Source organism: Equus caballus, chromosome 20, assembly GCF_041296265.1.
Source record: "Equus caballus isolate H_3958 breed thoroughbred chromosome 20, TB-T2T, whole genome shotgun sequence".
Classification (NCBI taxonomy): Eukaryota; Metazoa; Chordata; class Mammalia; order Perissodactyla; family Equidae; genus Equus; species Equus caballus.
The window spans coordinates 34,888,190-34,901,588 of record NC_091703.1 but is presented as its reverse complement, the minus strand read 5'-3'; the positions used below and the strand labels follow the sequence as shown (position 1 = coordinate 34,901,588).

The following is a 13,399-nucleotide window of genomic DNA, read 5'->3' as shown; positions in this document are numbered from 1 at the left end:
GTGAATAATGCTGCAATGAATGTAGGGGTGTACGTATCGTTTCGAATTAGTGTTTTCATATTCTTTGACTAAATACCCAGAAGTGGAATAGCTGGGTCATATGGTATTTATTCTTAATTTTTTGAGGAATCTCCATGTTGTTTTCCATAGTGGCTGCACCAGTTTGCACTCCCACAAGCAGTGTATGAGGGTTCCCTTTTCTCCACATTCTCTCAAACACTTCTTTTTTTTAAATTTTTTATTTTTTCCTTTTTCTCCCAAAGCCCCCCAGTACTTTTTAGTTGTGGGTCCTTCTAGTTGTGGAATGTGGGATGCCGCCTCAGCATGGCTTGATAAGCGGTGCCATGTCTGTGCCCAGGATTTGAACTGGTGAAACCCTGGGCCGCCGAAGCAGAGCTCGCAAACTTAACCACTCGGCCGTGGGGCCAGCCCCTCCAACACTTCTTATTTCTTGTCTTTTTAATAATACCCATTCTGATGGGCTTGAGGTGATAATTCATTGTAGTTTTGTTTTGTTTTGTTTCTTTGAGGAAGATTAGCCCTGAGCTAACTACTGCCAATCCTCCTCTTTCTGCTGAGGAAGACTGGCCCTGAGCTAACATCCATGCCCATCTTCCTCTGCTTTATATATGGGATGCCGACCACAGCATGGCTTTTGCCAAGCGGTGCCATGTCTGCACCTTGGATCCAAACCGGGGAACCCCAGGCTGCGGAGAAGCAGAACTTGTGAACTTAACCACTGTGCCACCTGGCCGGCCCCATCATGGTAGTTTTGATTTGCAACAACATAATTAGTGATGTTGAACATCTTTTCATGTGCCTGTTGGCCATCTGTATGTCTTTTTGGGAAAAATGTCTGTTCAGATCTTTTGCCCTTTTTTTTTTTTTGAGGAAGATTAGCCCTGAGCTAACATCTGCTTCCAATCCTCCTCTTTTTGCTGTGCTAACATCTGTGCCCATCTTCCTCTACTTTATATGTGGGACACCTGCCACAGTATGGCTTGACAAGCAGTGCCATGTCCAAACCCGGGATCCGAACCGGCGAACCCCGGGCCGCTGAAGAGGAACATGTGAACTTAACCACTGAGCCACCAGACTGGCCCCTTGCCCATTTTTTAATTGGGTTAGTTTTTTTGCTGTTGAGTTGTATGCATTCTTTATATTTTTTGGATATTAATCCCTTATCAGATATATGATTTGCAAATATCTTCTTCCAGTTGTTAGGTTGTCTTTTTGTTTTGTTATGGTTTCCTTTGCTGTGCAGAAGCTTTTTAGTTTGATGTAGTCCCATTTATTTTTTCTTTTGTTTCCTTTGCCTGAGGAGACACAATATTCAAAAACATATACTGCTAAGACCAATATCAAAGAGTATACTGCCTATGTTTTTCATTCTAGTTTTGTGTTCAGGTCTTACATTCAAACCTTTAATCCATTTTGAGTTAATTTTCATGTATGTTGTAAGATAATGATCCACTTTCATTCTTTTGCATGTGACTGTCCAGTTTTCCCAACACCATTTATTGAAGAGACTTTGCTTTCTCCATTGTATGTTCTTGGCTGCTTTGTCAAAAATTAGCTGTCCATAGGTGTGCGGGTTTATTTCTGAGCTCTTAATTCTGTTCCATTGATCTGTGTGTCTGTTTTTGTTTCAATACCATGCTGTTTGGGTTACCATAGCTTTGTAGTATATTTTAAAATCAGGGAGTATGATACTTCCAGCTTTGTTCCTTTTTCTCAGGATTGCTTTGGCTATTCGGGGTCTTTTGTTGTTCTATATAAATTTTAGGATTCTTTTCTATTTCCATGAAAAATATCATTGGGACTTTGATAGGGATTGCATTGACTCTGTAGATTGCTTTAGGAAGCATGGACATTTTAACTATGTTAATTCTTCCAATCCATAAGCACGGAATATCTTTCCATTTCTTTGTGTCTTCCTTGACTTCTTTCAGCAATGTTTTATAGTTTTCAGTGTACAGGTCTTTCAGTTCTTTGGTTAAATTTAATCCTAGGTATTTCATTCTATTCTGTCTGTTGCGATTGCATTTTTTTTTTTTATGAGAAAGCTTTGCCCTGGGCTAATATCTGTTGCCAATCTTCCTTTTTTTCTTTTGCTTGAGAAAGATTGTCCCTGAGCTAACATCAGTGCAAATCTTCCTCAATTTTGTACATGGGATGCCCCCACAGCATGGCTTGACGAGCAGTATGTAGGTCCACGCCCAGGATCCCAACTTGTGCTGAAGTGGACCATGCGAACTTAACCACTATGCCATGGGGCCAGCCTCATGATTGTATTCTTGATTTCTCCGTCTGCTATTTCGTTGTTAGTGTATAAAAACACAACTGACTTTTGTAAGTTCATTTTGCACCCTGCAACTTTTCTATATTCATTTATTATGCCTAATAGTTTTTTTGTGGATTCTGTAGGGTTTTCTATATATAAAATCATGCCATCTGCAAATAGTGACAGTTTCATTTCTTCTTTTCAAATTTGGATCGCTTTCTTTTTCTTGACTGACTGCTCTGGCCAGGACTTTCAACACGATGTTAAATAAGAGCGGCAAAAGTAGGCAGCCTTGCCTTATCTTCACCACATTCTTTAGAATTTAATTGGTTTAATGACAGCTATAGCCAGCCTAGAAGGTGACCTACCTCCACCTGAGATTCACCTGACTGAGGGCAATAAAATTTAACATTTTAAAAGTCAGCAGATACTTTAACCTTTAGGATAATCTCTTTCCTTATTCTTTGGGAAATACAGTAATCAAGACAATCATGGAAAAGTAGGATGTTAATGGACAAGAAAGTACCACAGTAAACAAACTAACAGATGGTCCAGAGCTGCTCAAAGCCAGATGCCCCCATATGCCACTGGGCAGAGTTAAGATGGCACCTGCAGCTGTTCTGGCTACATTATAAGGAACCAGTGTGGTGAGGGCAGCTCTAAACAAACAATGCCAAAGGTTGGGGCATCTCATTTTATCCTTCATGTTAACTTCCTTTTCATATTATTCACCTGTTTTCTCTGCTCCACATTATAGATGATTTCTTCTTCCAATACACTAATTCTCTATTCATAGGTCTGTTATTTAACCTATTTATTGTGTTTCTTATGTAGTCATTTATTTCAATTCTAGAATTTCTACTTGTTTCATTTGTTTCTTTTTCAAATCCACCTGTTCTTTCTTTATAATGTCCCGTTCTTGCACAATGGATTAAATTCTTTTCTTTGTCTTTTTGAACATCTTCAGCCTCCAAGCATGCTGTTATCTGAGTTTCTTAGCTGTAAAGTCAGCTGTTACTGTGCCTGCTGACTTGTTCCTGTGGGGGTAGATGGCCTGTGTTTTGGATTCTGGCTCATCTTGGGAACAGTTGTCTTCCAAGGGACGCCATATGTGAGCTCGGGAGTCTGGAGGTGTCCCTGTGGGGTGATTTAGTTTTTGCCTTTGCTCAATCCTTTAGAATTCAGATTCCAAACCATGTTTTTAAATTATTAATAGTTCAGACATATAAAAATATGAAAAATTATACATGAGCTCCACAGTGCCCCCATGTATACCTCCTTAACTGCATCACTTTCCTTAGCCACCCCCTTGTCACAGTCCAAGTAACTACTCTCTTGAAGCTAGCAGTTAGCAATCCTATGCATCTCTTTCTGCTTTTACTATATTATATCTAACTCTAAACAACATATTGTTCAGCTGTAGAAGTTTTTAAACATTACATACTGTACATGTATTCTTCTGTGACTTGCCTTTTTTCTTCACATTATGTTAGATTAACTCATGCTGGTATGTTAGTCATACCACTGCTGCATGTAATACATCACCTCTCTATGGTATTATATTTTATGAATATACCAAAATTTATCCATTTTCTTGTTGGAGAACATTTGGGTTGTTTCCTCTTTTTTCCCCCATTACGATTCCGCCAGTGACATTTGTGTGCATTGATCTTTATATGCACATGAGTTTGTTTACAGTGTATTACCGGAAATGGAAATGCTAGGTTGAAGAGAATGTGTCTCATATTTAGTAGGTATTGCCAAATTGTTTTTCAAAGAGATTGTATAAAGTTACATTCCCACAAGCAATGTCCAAAACAGTTTCTAAGTTTATTTCTCAGCTCTAGAATTTCCTCACAACCCAAATTTACATCTACAAGCTCTGTTGGCACAAGTAGGGGTCTACTCCACAGACCAAGGCATGTGGCTGTGACCCCAGCCAGTGGGCAAAAACTTTATTCCCTGAACAACGACACAAGAGTGCCCACCAGCTCCTGGCTTTATGCCATGCGGCTGGAGCAGAGTGGAGAGTAGATGAGGTCAAGAGAGATGACAGAGCTAGACCGGGAGGACCTTGTTGGATGGTCCTTGTAGCCTGGCTTTCACTCTGAGTGAAACAGGAGCCATTACAGGATTTTGAGCAGAAGGACAAGACCTAAATCATGATTTGGAAGGAACCCTCTGGATGTTGTGTGGACATAGACTGAAACGGGGCAAGGGTGGAAGTTGAGAGACCAGTTAGGAGGCTGTTGCAGTCATGTACATGAACTGTCCAGGTGAGTCAATGGTGGCTGCTGCCAGAGTGGAATGGCAGTGGAAGTGTGAGATGCAGTCAATTCTGATGTCATTTTTAAGGTAGTGCCAACATGATTCGCTGACAAATTGGATATACAGCTACACGTTACTTAATGATGGGGATATGTTCTAAGAAATGCATTGTTAAGTGATTTTGTCATCATGCGAACATCACAGACTGTACTTACACAAACCTAGATGGTATAGCCTAGTACACACCTAGTCTATATGGTACTAATCTTACGGGACCACCGTCAGGTATGGACCACCGTCGTATATGGGTCTGCTATTGACCAGAACATCATAATGCAGCACACAACTGTCATGAGAACAGAAGAGGAATCAAGCAGACTTCCAGGGGTCTGGCATGAGCAACTGGCAGGGTGGAGGTATCGTCTGGAGGGGCTAGCACACTGAGGATTCCCAGGATGACAGGCTGAGGCCAGGCCCTGGGATGCTGTCTGTGGTGGCTGAAACAGCAGGTCAGTTTCTGCTCAGAGTAACCACAGAGAGCTGTGGGGAGATCCACCCAGTCAGCTGGGAGGGATGACTGGTTACTTCTAAAGTTGCTCCACTCCTAGAGCCTGGTGGGGAGAGGAAAAGATAAGTGTTTTGGGGTGGAGGTCTTATCAAATCGCTGTCACCTGTTAGGAGAGGCTGTGGGGCTCAAGAATGGAGAAGACTAGAAAGTGATTTCCACGCCTGGAGTAAAGAAAAGGTCACGTGACCATCTTCACCATGGCTGTAGCTCAATCTTATACCCCAAACCTGGGGCTGGCACAGGAAGGAGGGTCCCAGCACCCAGGGGAAGACTGGGACCATACAAATAAGGGCAAGTGAATACAGAAGAGAGCCAGCCCTGATGACCTAGTAATTAAAATTCGGTGGGCTCTGCTTCAGCAGCCCAGGTTCAGTTTCCCAGTGGGGAACCACACCACTTGTCTGTCACTAGCCATGCTGTGGTGGCAGTTCACACAGAACCAGAAGTAGTTATTTACTTTCGGTGAGGAAGATTGTCACTAATATCTGTGCCAATTTTCCTCTATTTTGTATGTGGGACGCCCCCACAGCATGGCTTGGGGAGCAGTGTGTAGGTCCATGCCTGGGATCCCAACCCCTGAACACTGGGTTGCTGAAGTGGAGCACACGAATTTAACCATTACACCACCAGGCCAGCCCCAGAATTTACAACTATACACAACTATGTACTCAAGCTTTGCTGGCGGGTGGGTGGGTGGAAGACTGGTAACAGATGTTAGCTTAGGGCGAATCTTCCCCTTGGGGGAAAAAAAAGAATGCAGACGAGACCTCTGGGGGCAAGAAATGAAGTTGACCATCTAATAGAGATATCCAGTATTAAGGGAGGGTGGGTGAGGTACTGATGAGGCTACGTAAGTTAATAACTTAGCTATTTGGAGTAATATAATTGTAGCTAATACCCAAATAGGGTTTACTATGTGCTAGGAACTGTTTTTAAGTGTATGTACATATATTTAACCTTACAACTCTGTAAGGGTAGGTACTCTTTCATCCATTTACAAATGAGGAAATTGTGACACAGAATGGTTAAGTAACTTGGCCAAAGTTAAACAGCTGTGTTAGTCTAGGTCCAGAATCTTAACCAGTCCCCTATAATTCTTGTATGATACTGTCACCCTAGAAAAATGCACTTACAAATAGAAGTCCTCATATACACTATTCAAAGACAGCTATCAAGCTAAACAAAATTTCTCAAAATAAAAATAGAAATGTGTGTGGAAGGATGGAATCTAAAATAACTACAGGAAAATACATGAAAAAACCCCAAGTTGCAGTACTACTATCAGAATTAATCCATTTTTATAAAGTTCAAGAAGATACAAAACCAAACAATATATTGTTTAGGGATGCATTCAGGGTATATAAAGTCAGGAAATGATAAAGCGGTTTCCTGAGTGGAGGGAGAAAAAAGGAAACTGAATCAAAGACAGGTTTGCTTTAGTTATTGGTAATGTTAAGATTTCTTTTAATTTTTTTCCTTTTTCTCCCCAAAGCCCCCCAGTACATAGTTGTATATTCTTTGCTGTGGGTCCTTCTAGTTGTGGCATGTGGGACGCTGCCTCAGCGTGGTTCGATGAGCAGTGCCATGTCCACGCCCAGGATTTGAACCAACGAAACACTGGGCCGCCTTCAGCGGAGCACAGGAACTTAGCCAGTCGACCACGGGTCAAGCCCTGGTAATGTTCTAAAGCTGGGTGATGGGTACACTGGAGACAGAAAGGAATTTGAATCCTGACTCTGGTAACTCCTGTGACCTTGAGCAAATTATTTAATATCCCTGAACCTTCCTTTCCTCACCTGTAAAGCAGGATAGATAATATCTACTTTGCAAGGCTGATTTTTAAGGATTCAATGAAGTGAAGCAGGTAAAAAGCCTAGCACAGACCTATGTGCTAAGATACATGGTGGCTGCTAAGACAATGCTCCAGAATGACAGCCAAGAACCAAACAATTGTGCTTGGGACTTTATCACGAAGTAGTACATTCTCAGTGGTTAACGATTCAAAAATTCATGGAGTAAAATGCCCAATTCTCCTCCTACCCCTAGCCCATCCCAGTCCCAATCCCCTCCACAAAAGTAACCTTAACTGCTAAGACTAACCTGGTTCTTGTCCTAACGAACAGGGAGTCAAATAAAGGATTTCAAGAATTTTAATAAAAACTATTACCTATTTTAAACTGCCATATTTTAAAGACCAAGCTCCTTTTGGGAAAAATCTTTGCTGATGCATTAAGGTGGTGGAGGCCAAGCTGGAAATGTCCAGTAGGAAAACAGATGCACAAGAAATCCAATTTTTAAAAGATGAATAAATACACCAACTGGTGCTAAAAGTATTACCACCTGAAGTGGCGACAGCAGGTATAGGAAAAACAGGCAATCTCAAGATGACACTGATGTTGGGCGTAAACTGGTACAACTTTCTGAACAGAGTATGCATCAAGTTTTAAAAGCCTAAATCCTTTGACTCAAATTCTAGTTCTGGAAATGTATTCTACCACATAACTTCAAATGGGTGCAAACAACAGGGAATCAGGACGGTACACAGCAAGATGAGAAACCTAAACGCCCCCTACCAGAAACTGGGTAATTTATATACAGTCTTAGAGTAACATAAACCTGTACATGCTGGTGGGGAACCACCTTTGGGATGGTGACAAAAAGGAACACAGATATGCTTTTTTCCTCCAAATTTTATTGTGGTGAAATACACATAAATCTTGCCCTTTTAATCATCTTTTAGTGTACAGTTCAGTAGTATTAAATACATTCATTCATAATATTATGCAACCATCACCGCCACCTATCTCCATAATTCTTTTCATCTTGTAAAACTGAAACTATGCCCATTAAACATTAAACTCCCCATTTCTCCCTCCCTCCAGCCTCTGGCAACCTGTAGGAGCATATTCTTCTAAAATATATCTGGAAAACCTGTTTTCACCAATTCATGAAAAGGCAAATTAGATGCCTGTGTTAAGATTGTTTAACATCAAAAAAACCTTAAATGCTAGTTACTTACATCTACTACATTATATTATGGTAGCCAATCTAGAAATCCTTAACATTAGTGTCCACGTGTGTACAACCTAGTTTCTGTTGTTTGTACAGAGCTATAAAGAGGTACAGCTGGATATCAAATGTGATGATGCTCATTCACTGGTGGTTACCTTTCACCTCCCTAAATCTTTTTGTACCATCATCTATTTTTTATTTGCTTTAAAGTATTTTATTGGAATCCTTTTGATAAAACCAAGTACTTGTTTAAGACAAAGTAAAGAAGTGAAAGTTAATCGATTTAAGTTCCCCAAAATTTCTAGGCAGTTTTTTCCCCAATAAGTTGACAGTTGCTCAAGTTAATCCAGAAAAGATGTAAATTCCTAGGATCTGCCCAACACCAAAGAGAAGACATCCTCTGTGTCAGCAAACTCCTGAAATTTCATGAAAGGAACAGTATTAGAACCATGCAGGCAACTGGGAGTTGACACACAAGGTGGAGAAGGGGAAGCATAAGAGTGGATCAGGTGGATTCAAAGATCCTCAAAGGAATGTTCAGAGACTCTAGTCCAACCAGGTCATCATTACCACTCTGGGGCTGGAAGAAAAACAGGGAGAGACTCACCACTCTAGCCAGGGAGAAGGGGCATGGCTCTTCACTTCTTGTCACAGCCTGTAGATGAAGTGGCAGGAACCCATTACCTAGGCATCCCAACAGCACTTCTCCAAGAGGGTGAATTCTAAACTTCAGCCCTTCAGCCACCAGGTTAGTGCAGAAACTCTGTGAAGGGGCAGTGCCCCTGGCTGGGCTTCCAGGGCTCTCATGCTAGCAAGATGAAACAGGACAAGAAATGAGAAGGACAAGCAGAGGTTACAGCCATCCCTCCGGCCCTTCTCAAAGACCCAAGTATCCAGTTCCCCAAATGAGTCAGAACTTAAGTTTTGACATCAGAACCAGCATCAGAGACTCTAGTCTGAGAAATCATCATTCCCAATTTAGGGAGATCTGGATCAAGGGAAGCCATTCTGGGAAGAGACCTAATGCATTCAAGCATAATGGTCCTAATCTAAACAAGGATCTAGCAATCGAGTTCAGGGATGGGAAGTTTGGGAGAGAAAAGAAGTAGGAAATAAATTTAGAACTGCAGAAAATGGCTCCACCAAGGAGGCCCAGCATGTAGGCAAGTTTACAGTAAGAAAAGGAATGGAGGAAGCAGGTTTAACCAGGCTTAGAAAAAAAACAGGTGGAGTTACCAAAGATTTTTTAAAAAGTAATGGTCACAAGAGAAATGTAAACCAAAGAGCGATCCTTGGAAAATTGCCAGGTGAAATATTTGCACTGTTGTACGTGTTCATTAGAAAGCAGGCAGACTCCATAGGGCCCCATGAAAGGGATAGCTTGGGGACAAGATGGTCTGTGAGAGGCACTTGGGAGCACTCTCAAACCTAATACTCACCTTTATTCAAAGATAACACACCGGTGGACGTCTTAAACCACTACAGGAGAAATGACACAGAAGAATAAATGAGTAATACGGGTTCCTGGCCATCAACTTCCCCCCAAGCACCAAGCACCAGGCACTAGGGATCCCAGCCTAGGGGAAGGGGGTGGTCAGCGCGCTGCGGTGATGTCGTCAACGACACACTCAGAGTCACCTGGAGTCATCATTGTCCCCGTCTTCCCCCAGGGCAACTGCCAGGCACGCCATCTCGCACAATCCACTTACCCTCGTAGCGCTGCGGACCCGCCCGCGAGGGATCAGGAGTCTGGGGAGAAACCAAATGGGTCAGCAAAGGCCGGGGCGACCCCAGCTGAGTTCCCCCTGCCTCGGGCTGGGTCAGTTTCAAGCAGTGGCGTCACAGAGACATCAGAAACTCTAGTCTGTAATGGTAGTTCATCCTGCTCAGCCCGAGACTGCGGTCCCCTCACCCAGCGGGGCCCCCAAGTACCTGCACGCGGCCAGCTACGCAAGGGTGGCACAGGCAGCCAGGGCCCGCCGCCGTCGCCTCGCTGTGGCGAAAATTTCGCAGCCGCCACGAAGCACACTGCAGAGCTCACAAGACTCACGCGAACGAGTTAATCTCACAGAAAGAATAAAAATGTCTGCACTAGGGCTATTTATGGAGGCGTGGGGTAGGGGGCCTGACGAGCATGGCTGCCTTCTTAGATGCCTGACTCGATCCGCAGAATTTTCCCCATCGTTCGTCCAAAGGAGAATAAAGCAAAGTGAAAGAGAGGCGATGAGTGAATGTTTCACACTCTTCTGGGTAAATATTCGGAAATGTTTTGTGAATTTTGAAAATCAAAACCCAGGTAACCTGACTGGCCAGGCCGGAGAAAGTCCCCGGCGCCGTCGGACGCACGCGCAGCTGGGCGCTCTGCTTTAGCGGCCTCCGGGGCAGTCTAGTCCCGTGTGGGTCCGTGAATGATGACGCGTGGCCTCCTCCCTTGTCATTACCCGTCCCAGCTTGGGGTCCAGGTCACTCCGAGGGACTGTCACCCCGCTCCGTCTATCCAGCGAAATCTGAATCCCTAGCCCCACTCGAGGCCGCAGACCTGTCAGGCACATTAGGCTTCATGTCTTTTTTTTTTTTCAATAGCTGTATTAAGGTATAATTAACATACAGTAAATTGCACATATTTAAAATAAACAATTTGATAAGTCTTTAAAAACTATTCTAACGTTTTTTAAGTGTACAGTTCGGTAGTGTTAAGTATATTCACAGTGTTGTGCAAGCCATCTCTGGTTTCATCTTGCAAAACTGAAACTGTATACCCTGTAAACAACTACTCCCGGTGTCCCCCACTCTTCATGTCCTTTTTATGGGCAGCGCATGGCCTGAGAGTTTGCCAGAAACGGTGGAAGTATTTAGTACGCTCGGAATAGCACTATGTGTCACGGAGCTTTGGAAGTAAACCAATTGGGGTGGGGTGGCAACAGCCAGGCTATGATCTCCCGTAACCAGTTTTTGCTCTCTCAGAAATCTTCCTTAGTCATTTGCTCTTGGCCCTTAATCTATCAACTCATATATTATGCTAAGTCCCACCTACCTGGACCATTTTGTACCCCTTCATTTATAAATGAGGATAGTGTTTGGTGATGAATGTTGGCGTCTTTTTCTTCATCTTTTGTGAGAAAGTCACATATAACAGGTTGATTTGGGGGTTCCAAATCATACAAAATCAGTCTCTCTCTCTCTCTTTTTTATTTTGCTGAGGAAGATCGGCCCTGAGCCAACATCTGTGCCAATCTTCCTCTATTTTGTACGTGGGACGCCACCACAGCCTGCTTGATGAGCAGTGTGTAGGTGCAGTCCCAGGATCCAAACCTGCAAACCCTGGGCCGCTGAAGCAGAGCGGGCAAACTTAACCAGTACGCCACCGGCCTGGCCCCAATCAGTCTCCTTTTTGAGTCACATAATTTAGCCACAGAGTAAAATTTGGGAGGCAGCCATGGTGGGTGCAGGAAATACATCCTTTTACTTTCTTCTGCAATTATCTTTCCATCTGCCCTCCCTTCCCCCAAGGTTTCAGCCTTCTATCAAAAAATCTCTTCCAAGAATCCGGTAGGTAGTACTTGTTTGATATATTTTTTGGCTCCCAGGTGCAGAGTTCCACTTGTGGCTGATGTTGCAAAGTGATTTTGCTTTAACTTCCAAGATGTGTATGTGTAGAGGTAGGCATATTCTGATGTTGCTTCCTAATGAACCACTTCCCTACTGAGAGTCATGATTGCCCCAGCCTCAGAAGTCTCTTTTTGGGCCTAGTAAGCTGTTGCTGGAGATTTCCCTAACTTCTATCATTGCTGCTGCCAGTGAATCAACACTTGAAGGTTTTTCAAACCTTCAGGCTCCCATTCACAGCAGAAAGCGCCCTACCAGCAGCTGCTGCTCCTGGAGGCACTGACACCTTCCTGTCCTCGCTCTCCCATGCCCCCATCCCTCTAAAAATATAATCAGGAGTAGCTTCTGGTTCAGGGGTGTTTCTCTACTTCGGCTGCACATTAGAAACACCTAGGCAGCTTTAATTCTATACAACACCTTAGCCCACTCCCAGAGATTCTGAATTGGCCTGGGAGAGGCCTGGCATCAGTATTTTTTTAGCCTACCCAATTAATGTTAATATACCACTAAGTTGGAGAACTGTGCCTCAAATGACTCGAAGCTAAAGAATATATTCCCTCTACTGCCTGGGAGGATTTAAAAAAAAAAAACAACGGTAAGAAAGCTCCCAATTCCTGCTGCTGCAGCAGCAGTTAAAACGCATTATATGGATGTTATGGTCAGAGGCCATATTATATTTTAGTTCACCTATCTTGTGAGTAAAACAGGCCTTTGAGAATTGGCCCAGGAACCAAAAAAACTCGTACTATACTCCTTTTTCTTTACACGCTTTCAAGGAGGGCTTCCCATAATGTTTGATTTTCCCAGAGAATAAGAATTTATTAAAAGATATAACATAGACTTTAATTTGTTAGATGTTGGAGTAGATACACCCAGGCTCAGTTTTGGGGAGGAGGGAGATTGGGACTCTGTTAGCCTATAAGGGCATGCAACTGTCCCGGCAGGAAGAACACCCTAGGCAAAGGCTTACGTGAGAGGAGAGCCCATTTCCCTGATCTTCCCAGCTCTGTGCTCTGTGCAGCTTTTATCTCCTTCTCTTTCTTCATGATTGAATTTATTAAATTGCTATTGTTTGGAGACTGCCCATAAAAAGGACAAAGAGGGCACTGACTGTTAAAACTGGGGTAAAACCATCAATTTGAAGCAGACAGGAACTACCCAACAGTGTGAGGCAGTGTGGAAAAAACCCTGGCTTCCAAACCATCACTTGTTGCTAATTTTGCCCTGGATGTAGTTGAAGTGACCATGTCCGCATGCTAACCTATGAAAAAAGCTTTAGAGCACCTGACATAGAGGGTGGCGGAATGAGGATGACTGAGGAATACTGGGGTGACACAAAGGACCTGGCCCATTCCTCTTTTATTGCCATGCCCCCACACTCTCAGTATCTTACTCCTCCAGACTGTCACTTGGATAACTGGAAGTAGGGTGACCATGGCTGAAGATGTTGCTTGTCTACACATTTCTGCTCAAAATGATCTTCAAAGTTTGGAAGTGAGACCATTCAGACAAAATGCTTTATGTTAAAAGCAGGCAACCAAAACTAAGAGACACTAAATAATTTGCATTGGGTCGCCTAGCTGGAATTTACAGCCAGAGTGTCAATCCGAATCTCATTTTTGTTTTGTCCACCCCTAAGTTTATTGATTTTTATTTAATTT

At 43.1% G+C, this 13,399-nt stretch overlaps 1 long non-coding RNA gene and 3 other non-coding genes across 4 annotated transcripts; all 4 read right to left on the bottom strand.

Moving 5' to 3' along the window:
- Positions 1–7,792: 7,792 nt before the first annotated feature.
- LOC100629578 (uncharacterized) lies at positions 7,793–10,520 on the bottom strand. Its single transcript, XR_131549.5, has 5 exons — positions 10,065–10,520; positions 9,842–9,881; positions 9,572–9,611; positions 8,740–8,940; positions 7,793–8,548 (listed from the first exon to the last, which is right to left on the bottom strand). It is a non-coding gene; the product is annotated as an uncharacterized lncRNA (long non-coding RNA).
- LOC138919705 (small nucleolar RNA ZL8) lies at positions 8,628–8,710 on the bottom strand. Its single transcript, XR_011430112.1, has one exon. It is a non-coding gene; the product is annotated as a small nucleolar RNA ZL8 (small nucleolar RNA).
- On the bottom strand, positions 9,040–9,107 carry LOC111769391 (small nucleolar RNA SNORD52). Its single transcript, XR_002802384.1, has one exon. It is a non-coding gene; the product is annotated as a small nucleolar RNA SNORD52 (small nucleolar RNA).
- On the bottom strand, positions 9,725–9,787 carry LOC111769393 (small nucleolar RNA SNORD48). The gene has a single exon (XR_002802386.1). It is a non-coding gene; the product is annotated as a small nucleolar RNA SNORD48 (small nucleolar RNA).
- Positions 10,521–13,399: the final 2,879 nt, after the last annotated feature.